Below are 10,496 nucleotides of genomic sequence, written 5' to 3'. Positions count from 1 at the left end.
ATAATCACGTACAGGGCTCCTTGCTCTGGTACAACCACTTTCAACCCATTTTAATGTCTTTACATGGCTTTTTATATATTATTTTTCTGTGGGCTGTGGGCAGGGATATAGATTGGTAGAGTGGTTATGTGTGATTTTGTAGTTATTCACCCTTTGTGCCCCTCCAGACAGCAGTGTTAAAGCCTCTGGTGGTGTTGTGTGACAGCCTATAGCTATTCCTTCCACGTCACTGTGTGCAGGTTGGCTCCCCTGTGTGAAGACTGGTTTCTTTTCCACTGTTTCCCAAGTGAGTTGTGTGGAAACTGGTCACAGGCCAGCTTGCTGCACATTGCTGATAACAGCCAGACTGAATAGCCACTGACTGTGCCCTTTCTATGGTCGTGAGAATTGAAAGTCACATGTATTAGTGGCAATGCTGTTTAATTCAATGCTTGTTCAGATTATATGGATGACAACACAAATTGAACAGCCTGAGGAGACACATGAATGAAAACAATCAGCTTAATTCCAGACATGAAATGGGCACTCCTACCTGGATTTAGGGTCATCCTGAATTCAGTGCTTGTCAATTAATCAATGGCAATGACATGTAAAGGGCAAGCTGTAAATACATCCCGTTTTTTTAAAACAAGTCAGTTATTATAGCCCTATGTGACAGGGTAGCCGAATAGATGACATCCCCAAACCAGACACGGAAGTTGAAAGAGACAACACAGACAGGTACTCGGGTGAAAAGCGCACTGTGGCGCCATTTTTATTAAACACAAAAGTAGATAAAAAGGTTGTACAAAAACATTGCTCACAGAGCAAAATAAGTATTTAAATAAAAAAAGGTCACGAACAGAAAAACTGACACCAACTAAACAAGTACAGTGCTGGTGCTTCCAGCACGGTTAACAATTGTTTTTATTTCGGTTTTGTTTTTTTGTCCTTGCACGCACGCATGCATGCACGAACACCCACCTTGAACACAGAGGCTGCAGGAGTTTTATACATGTGACCGTCTCATAATAATTACAAACACTCAAACAATAATTCAATAAACGGCACCAGCCACATTCCCACAAGTTGTTTGGCAGAGGAAGCACTGCTATCAGCACCTCTGTCAGACTTCATTCAAACCGAACAATAACAACAAACCGGCGTGTTTTTAACTAAACACAACATACATTCAACTCATACAAAGAAATGCAATACATCTCCTGTTCTTAAACCCCAAACAATACATTTCCTTTTTAAATAATCATACAGTACACCAAAATACAATACAATACATTCACCTGTGCTGAATAAACACACTATTTCGCTACATGCAGGGCTTTGCCCTGCCTTCTCTAATTATGTCAGGGCTCTCTTTTGACCTGCCACACCCTACACTTGAGTTATTAATGTGTTGTACTATATTATTATTACTACTATTAGTCATTTAGCAGACACTTTTACCAAACGTGATTTGCAGAGACTAGGGAGTGAACTATGCATCACAACTGCTGCTGCAGAGTCACTTACAATAGGACCTTGGTTTTGCATCTCATCCGAAAGATAGGTAGTATAATTGAGTTATTAATGTGCTGTAGTATAGGTGTTACAAGTGTGTTATTAATGTGCTGTAGTATAGTTGTTACAGGTGTGTTATTACTGTGCTGTAGTATAGGTGTTACAGGTGTGTTATTAATGTGCTGTAGTATAGGTGTTACAGGTGTGTTATTACTGTGCTGTAGTATAGGTGTTACAGGTGTTATTAATGTGCTGTAGTATAGGTGTTACAGGTGTGTTATTAATGTGCTGTAGTATAGGTGTTACAGGTGTTATTAATGTGCTGTAGTATAGGTGTTACAGGTGTGTTATTAATGTGCTGTAGTATAGGTGTTACAGGTGTGTTATTAATGTGCTGTAGTATAGGTGTTACAGGTGTGTTATTAATGTGCTGTAGTATAGGTGTTACAGGTGTGTTATTAATGTGCTGTAGTATAGGTGTTACAGGTGTTATTAATGTGCTGTAGTATAGGCGTTACAGGTGTGTTATTAATGTGCTGTAGTATAGGTGTTACAGTTGTGTTATTAATGTGCTGTAGTATAGGTGTTACAGGTGTGTTATTAATGTGCTGTAGTATAGGTGTTACTGGTGTGTTATTAATGTGCTGTAGTATAGGTGTTACAGGTGTGTTATTAATGTGCTGTAGTATAGGTGTTACAGGTGTGTTATTAATGTGCTGTAGTATAGGTGTTACAGGTGTGTTATTAATGTGCTGTAGTATAGGTGTTACAGGTGTGTTATTAATGTGCTGTAGTATAGGTGTTACAGGTGTGTTATTAATGTGCTGTAGTATAGGCGTTACAGGTGTGTTATTAATGTGCTGTAGTATAGGTGTTACAGGTGTGTTATTAATGTGCTGTAGTATAGGTGTTGCAGGTGTGTTATTAATGTGCTGTAGTATAGTTGTTACAGGTGTGTTATTACTGTGCTGTAGTATAGTGTGTTATTAATGTGCTGTAGTATAGGTGTTACAGGTGTTATTAATGTGCTGTAGTATAGGTGTTACAGGTGTGTTATTAATGTGCTGTAGTATAGGTGTTACAGGTGTGTTATTAATGTGCTGTAGTATAGGTGTTACAGGTGTGTTATTAATGTGCTGTAGTATAGGTGTTACAGGTGTTATTAATGTGCTGTAGTATAGGTGTTACAGGTGTGTTATTAATGTGCTGTAGCACAGGTGTTACAGGTGTTATTAATGTGCTGTAGTATAGGTGTTACAGGTGTGTTATTAATGTGCTGTAGTATAGGTGTTACAGGTGTTATTAATGTGCTGTAGTATAGGTGTTACAGGTGTGTTATTAATGTGCTGTAGTATAGGTGTTACAGGTGTGTTATTAATGTGCTGTAGTATAGGTGTTACAGGTGTGTTATTAATGTGCTGTAGTATAGGTGTTACAGGTACAGTATAGGTGTTATTAATGTGCTGTAGTATAGGCGTTACAGGTGTGTTATTAATGTGCTGTAGTATAGGTGTTACAGGTGTGTTATTAATGTGCTGTAGTATAGGTGTTACAGGTGTGTTATTAATGTGCTGTAGTATAGGTGTTACAGGTGTGTTATTAATGTGCTGTAGTATAGGTGTTACAGGTGTGTTATTAATGTGCTGTAGTATAGGTGTTACAGGTGTGTTATTAATGTGCTGTAGTATAGGTGTTACAGGTGTTATTAATGTGCTGTAGTATAGGTGTTACAGGTGTGTTATTAATGTGCTGTAGTATAGGTGTTACAGGTGTGTTATTAATGTGCTGTAGTATAGGTGTTACAGGTGTTATTAATGTGCTGTATAGGTGGTATAAGTGAATTTTGGGTTTTTTAAATCTTAAACCTGAAAATGAAAACTCGTCCTTACTCATATCTTGATACACATCACATTTTTTACGCGTTGGCAAATGATCCTCTCATGCGGACTGTGTCATGCAGACAATATAACACAGCCAGCCCATAATGAATGAGGGCTCTGTATGAAGAGACCACCATGCACACAAGATGGTGGTTGCAGTGTTCTAGTCGACACAAATGTGATGCAAGTTTTGAAGACGTAATTTGGACTAACAAGGAAAAAGGAAATTGTGCAGAAAAAAATGTTGTACAGTACAAAATATGTTTTTGCTAATTGTTTTAATATTTGGAGTGCAGGTAGGTTTCTTGTTAGAAACTCATCTCCTTCTCTGTCATCAGGTGCTCCACTAGACTGGGCTCCAGAGAGTTCACATAGAAGACCACTTTACCTCACAAGGTCAGTCTGACTTTATTAGGGCTCACTAGTCAAAGACTGCTGGAAGGCATGATCAGCTTTCTCAATATGAGAAGTGTAACGTACATGAAAATTACAGTCTGGAGTCTCACAAACGTGTGAAGTTATTTTATTTTAGTTCTTATTGTAATTCTAAACACTTCTCAACATATTTGACAAGTGCTTTACAGGCATGTGAATATTTATACAAATTAAATTACAAAAAACGAAAAAGCTCCTTCTTAATAAATGAGCCACATATCTGTGTGTTGGCCAAGGCATACACAATAAAAATAGGAATGCAGACCACCGAGGACAAGGTGAAAAACCAGCACAGTGCCATGGACCAGCCTGGCTCCTTGGAGGATGAGAACCACGCCCCTCTAAACAAGTACAGAATGAATGTGACCTGGGGGCAGAAGCATCCTTCATTAGTGCTGAACAGTGCTGGTTGACAGTTTTTTTGGGGGATTTTCTACGCATGTGTAAAGATATATTTAATCCTTTATATATATGTATAATTTAGCCGTCGTTTTGCTATGAATCATACAATGTTAAGGGTTATTTTTGAATTGTATTGTTTAGCTGTAGTTGTGTCAGTTGAGTCTTTGTATTGTTGCTAACCTACCAGAGTTATTAATGACAATAGGAGCTAGTGCCAGTGACTGTATCTGATTACTGGAATTATAGTGTATACAGAGGGACCTCGATTTTAGAGCGGAACCACAAAACAAAACACAGCAATGCAATGCAAGCGTGGCACACAGCACAGATAGCATGGGTGAAGAACAACCAGCAGAACTTAATCAGGGGTGCAGCCCGGTAACCAATCATATCCTCAATGTTGTCATAGAAACGGTCAGCACCTGTAACAATCAGTCACATACTGCAAGTACCTGCCTCAGAAAGGAAATACTGACAAATGAAAAGGAAAGGACAACTGTATTGCTTACTGTGAGCTGCTGAAAATGGAACAAGCCTAGTTTGAAAATAACTCTTAACATTTTAAAAACAGGAGCACAAACTTCTTTTTTTAACTAGTCCTTCTTTTAGTAATGGCATACAAAGCTCAAAAACCAAGAGGAAGGTCTCCCAAGCGTTATTACATACATCAGCACCAGTGGTGTAGTCCTAAATCCAAAAGTACAGGAACGCCAAATGATACAAATTCCTGTTTTATTTGTTCATTGAGCTTGAGGTAACATTGAATAGGTAATGCATGTGTCTCGCATGAGACCTTTATAGGCTACTCCCCGGGTCAGTGCTACCAGATTGGCAGTTTTCCAGCCAAATGTTTTTGCAGGTAAATGCCGTCGGTGGTCTAGTTATTTTTATCGTGCATGTTCTTTTTCTATTTCTTTCAATTATGAGGTTGTCACCAGCGCAGATTGTTAGGTTAATTACCGCAGCCGTGGTTCCGTGAAAGAGAAGGCAACCAACAATTGTATATGGGATATGCCTGCCCATTGGATAGGTATTGCTGAGCTCTTTATACCAGAGCTGCCGATAGGCCCCTTCCTGGGATGATGCATTTGGTCCCGCCAGGTTTACGGTAAGTAATGTATACCAGAGCCATCGCGAGGGAGAAGGAACGACAGCATATGAGGGACGTACAAGCACTGTCTAACTCAGAGGTTAGCGATGTGAACTTACACCCTCAAGGACCCTTGTGCCTAAAGGCAAGGCAGGATCTACCGCAATAAGACGGTAGAACCTGGAGAAATTATAAGGCGTAGCCCAGCTAGCCGCAGTACAAATATCAGACATTGAGGCACCTCTGAAGAGGGCCCAAGATGTAGCCAACCCTCTAGTGGAGAGTGCAGCTACCTTACCAGGTGGGGGCAAGCCAGCACAATTATACGCAGTCGAGACTGTATCCACAATCCAATGTGACAGACGTTGCTTAGAGAGGGGATGTCCTAGGGTCTGTGTCCTGTGACAGATGAAGAGCTGGTTAGATGGACACAGAGCTCTTGTCCTATGCACGTAGCATCTCAATGCCGGCACTGGGCAGAGGAACTTCAATCTCTCATCCTTTGTTGAAGCAAATGTTGGTGGATGGAAGGACTCCAGTTCCAGTTCCTCACCTTGGGGCGGAAAGCAGGGTTGGTGCACAGAGCTATCTTCCCAAATATGCATGCAGGAGCTGTGGACAGACAGCGCCTGCAGCTCACTGACCGGTTTAGTGGAGGTGATAGCCAAGAGGAAGGCTGTCTTCATAGACAGGTACTTCAGCTTTATGGAGTGTATGGGCTCAAACGGATCCTTTGCGAGAGCCTCCAGTACAATATTAAGACTCCATTCGGGGAGAACGGTCCTCCTGGGAGGGCATAATCACAGAGCGCCTTAAAGAAAATGGTAAGCCAAAAAATGCGCACCTGGAGACATTGAATTTACGGGGCATGCTGACACTTTGCATCGTTGATGGTGAGGCCCAGCCTCGCCAGATGCTCTGTCACAACCGTTGTGTGGGCCATCACTCCCTCTTGCGACTGGGAACAGTACAAGGAGCTAGTGAGAGGCTGAATGGCAGCACAGCAAACTCATAAATGCTTACTTGAAAAAGAAAAGTGGAGATACTTTCTGTGCTCTGGATAAATGGAAACGTGAAAGTATGTGTCCCGTAAGTCCACGGTGGTGAACCAGTTGTCCAGCCGGACGGACTGGAGGATGTGACGATGCATCAGCATTTGGAACCGCCTTTCTTTTAAGAACCCGTTGAGGAGCCTCAGGTCTAAGATGGTGTGGCAGAGCAAAGCTCTGCCCTTTAAATTGGCAGGGATGGGGTTAACTTCCCCTACCTGCCTGGGTTTATTATGTTCAGGTGGCTGGGGTTGATTAGTTGATTAGGTTGATTAACGATCAGTCAGCGCCCAGCCACCTGATATAAAAGGAGGCCTCTGCTTCTCATTTGGAGGAGAGGGAGCTGAGGAAGCAGGTTGGGTTTTTTTGGGTTGTTTGGAAAGTTTGAATCCAGTGAAGGCATTGCCCAGCCTGGAAATTGTTATTTTTGTAAGTTTTGCTTTTTGTCTTTCTTTGTGTTTAAATTGCTTTGTTTTGGCCCTTGTGCCCTTTCATTTTTGTGTTTATTTATAATAAAATAGTTATTTTTTTGAACTGCAGTCTGTCTCTGGGCCTCTATCCACTCGCCAGCCTGCCACAGATGGGGTGAAAGCCGCCGTTATTTTTGGGTACAGAAAATACCTGAGTAGTACCCCTCTCTGTGGGAGGTGGGGTCTACGAGACGAATGGTTCGCTTGCACAGCTAGGCGGCCGTTTCCTTCTGAAGTAACGAGGCCTGGAGAGGGTCTGTCATCAAAGTATTTGTCATGCCTCGAAAGGGAGGAGGTCCCAAGCAAAACTGATCTCGTAACTATTAGGCCTTAGGTCACCCAACGGAGCCGTGGGGACTGGAACTGTTCTAGTGACAGTTCGAGTTTGACCTGCCCCAAGTGGAGATGCTAGGAGGGAGCAACGCGGCCACCTGCTGGAACACCTTGCGTTCCCAGTGGGATCTCTGCAAGATCTCCTCTATGACAGGCCCAAAGGTATGTCCTGGGGATATAAGCGTGTTAAGCAGTGCAGCCTTATCCACATCAGGAACTCTGGCTTGTGACACAGTTGTCTACGAGTCATGATCAAGCTAGCCAGGCTCCAGCCAAGCACTTGCCCTTGGAGACCAGAGATCTGCAGCAGCGTGCTGGACAGGAGACGTAACTCCGTGGCCATCGGCGTGGGGAGCAGGGCCTCGCGCAGTACACCATCCATGTAAGCAGTAAGCACACTCGCTGTATTACACAGGTGAGTTGCCTACGCCTCTGTTGAATACGCCCACTTGAGATGCGTTTCCGTCACCTTACATTGAGGGTACAGGCATGTTGGGTCTCTAGCCAACCCACCCACTGGCGAGGCCTTAACTAGGGCCGCAATGGTGGAGTCTACCAGGGTGAACCCTGCTAGGCCAAGCTTATCCTCACTTTCTAAGGAGGCAAGCGGTGTGGCCTGTCTTAGCACACTGGGGCCCGAGGCCAAACAATCCCAGGAGGAGTGTACCTCCTCCATGAAGTCTGGGAAGGCTGGGAACATCGGAGGGCGAGGAGCCATTGCCTGCATCCTGAAAATGGATCCCATAAATGCCTACCCTAACCGCATAGTCGCACACACCTGGTCAGCGCGTAGCATGTACCAGGGGGACACAAGGCTGCAGTGGGCGAGTTGAAGTAGAGAGTTGAAGTAGAGAGCAAAAACATGGTAGAAAGATAGTATACGAAGGTGAGCAGGCCTACGCAGCCGGAAGGGTCTACTCGACAGCGGGGATGCAGCAAGGCCTAGCCTCGTGGAGGAGAGCGCGGCTGGAAGGGTCACTCAACAGCGGTGATACAGCAAGGTCTAGACCTGTGGAGGAACTGTGTATTCTCAGAAAGAATAGAAAACCACTCGGGGCTGACTGCACAGGCAGTCGCTCACACTGCCTACCACACAAGCGAGGAGGCTGCTGAAAGACAGAACGGCAAAAAGGCTCTGTCTTTTTCAAAGTCGTTGATTCCGGGAAAGCGTCAAGCAAGCTTTCAGCAAGAATGCAAGGGAATTCGACTCAAGAAGCTCTTTTCCATCAACACGCTCAGCTCAACACAGAGGTCTTACCATGCCGTCTTGAAAAAGAGAAACGGTTTCCTTTGAATTTTATTCCCTCGGTGGGCACGATCGAGTGCATCATCCCAGGAAGGAGCCTTTCAGCAGCTCTGGTATAGAGTGCTCAGCGATACCTACCTAATGGGCAGGTGGTCGTCTTTGAATTGAAAGGGAACTTCAATCGACACAACTTCCTGTATAGTATATCACGTCCTTCCCTTGTCTTTTTTCTGGGGCTCTGCATCCAATAAAATAACGAATCACACAAACATTGTTATTCAGAACTGCACAATTACAGTTGTTTTTCAATTTATTTTTAAAGAATGTCTCCACTGACAGTTCTGGACAATTTATTTTTTCACGACATTCTGAATACATTTTTTTTTTTCCTGTACCGATCGCGTTTGATCTGATCAGATAAAAAAAACACAAAAAAAAAACCAGAGGTTCTGGTACTGTGAGAAAAAAATAGTGAGAAAAAACAAGCAAAGCAGATAAATAAATACATAGTTTATAATATTAATGTTTTTTTTGTTTGTTTGTTTTTTATATAAATGTGTAGCACTTATTTATGCTTTTGTAATATATATTAAATCTTAGATGTGCGGTTTTACTAAACGCGGTATACTAAATGCCTGTTACAGTAGTTTCCTCAATGAAGAACACAATCTCTAGTTAGTCATTGTTAATCACATTTAATCACAAAAGATCAATTCATTTGATTAATTTAGGGCTTAAATCTTTTTTTTTTAACAGGACTCATAATATTAAGTTTTTCTTTCTTAAACACTCTCAAACAGTAATGTTGAAGCTTACAAGTAACAAACACTCAGACATTCTAATTGCATATAGATGAAATTCACAAATACGTAATACATCCTTATTGTGGTTATTGATAGTAACTCACAAACAACTCCTACAACTCTCATACATACCCAGTATCTAAACATATTTGGAATTCACTTTTGATCTGATTACAATTACAATTTGCTTAACAAATAACATTATTATAATTATCATTACATTTCATACATAAACTTTTTATAATCACTTCAACAAGAATAAAATTAAATAAAGGTTTGTGACAGAAATACAATGCGTTCTGGTGATAAATCTCCCTCCCGACCTGTGAGGGAGCCAAAGAACTGGAGGGGAAGTATCTGGAAAGGCTGGCCTGACAGTTCGTTTCCGTTCAGCCTGGAAACAAGCGAGACTCTGTTGTAAGACTGTACTGACCTGAAAGGTAAACGAGGGGCAGCTGCAAGCAATAAGGCAGCTGCAACCGTTTACCTAGATGTCATGTGGGAGTACATATAGGGGCCAGGGTAACGCTGATCTTTTCCTTCATTTGAGTTAAACGGTGGGAGAGTGAAAGACTGAGAGAGGAGCTCTCAGAGTGAATCAAATACGTGTTGTGTGTTATTGTGTCTGTCCATATAATTGTCTGTTTTTGTGTTCACTAATAGACAGTTAAGCACACCTCCGGAGCTGTCGCCAGGGTTAACACGATCCGGAGCACCACTGCACACCACACAACCTGTGTCTGCACGCACCCAGGACTGGTGACCGCATCTTTTGTTTTTGTTCTGGACTGTGCCCTGTTTTGTTATCCCCGTGCTTTACACATTGTTGTGTATTGCTGGGGATTTATTATTTGTCGGTCACCAGACCTGGAAACCAAAATAAACACGAATTCACGCAAGTCTCGTTGTCTGCCTGTCACTCCTGCACCACATCACCGCTACATCTGTTCCCTTTACCAGCCACTTTGCCACAAGGTTACATTTAATAGGCTTCATACAGTATATCTTCATTGATGAATTTACTCTTAAATGTCAATTACAGGTATGGACTAAGATCCAGATTTTCATTGAGACATGGTTCCATTGTTTTCAATGCAGATATCCATTGAAAACTGATCCCACAGATGGTGACGTCTTTAGCAGTGTCATTATCCTTTTTCAAATGTTGGGCTACTGGAAATGTAGTGGGGTTGATTCGAATGCTTTCTCAATTTTCCACAAAGTGGTATTCTAAATGCCTGTTAGTTTCCTCAATGTAGTTTGTTGCATTTCTTGCAGATAATGCATTATA

This window comes from Polyodon spathula, chromosome 7 (genome assembly GCF_017654505.1).
Source record: "Polyodon spathula isolate WHYD16114869_AA chromosome 7, ASM1765450v1, whole genome shotgun sequence".
In the NCBI taxonomy this organism is placed as follows: domain Eukaryota; kingdom Metazoa; phylum Chordata; class Actinopteri; order Acipenseriformes; family Polyodontidae; genus Polyodon; species Polyodon spathula.
The sequence above is the reverse complement of the archived record's forward strand: the minus strand, read 5'-3'. Positions refer to the sequence as shown.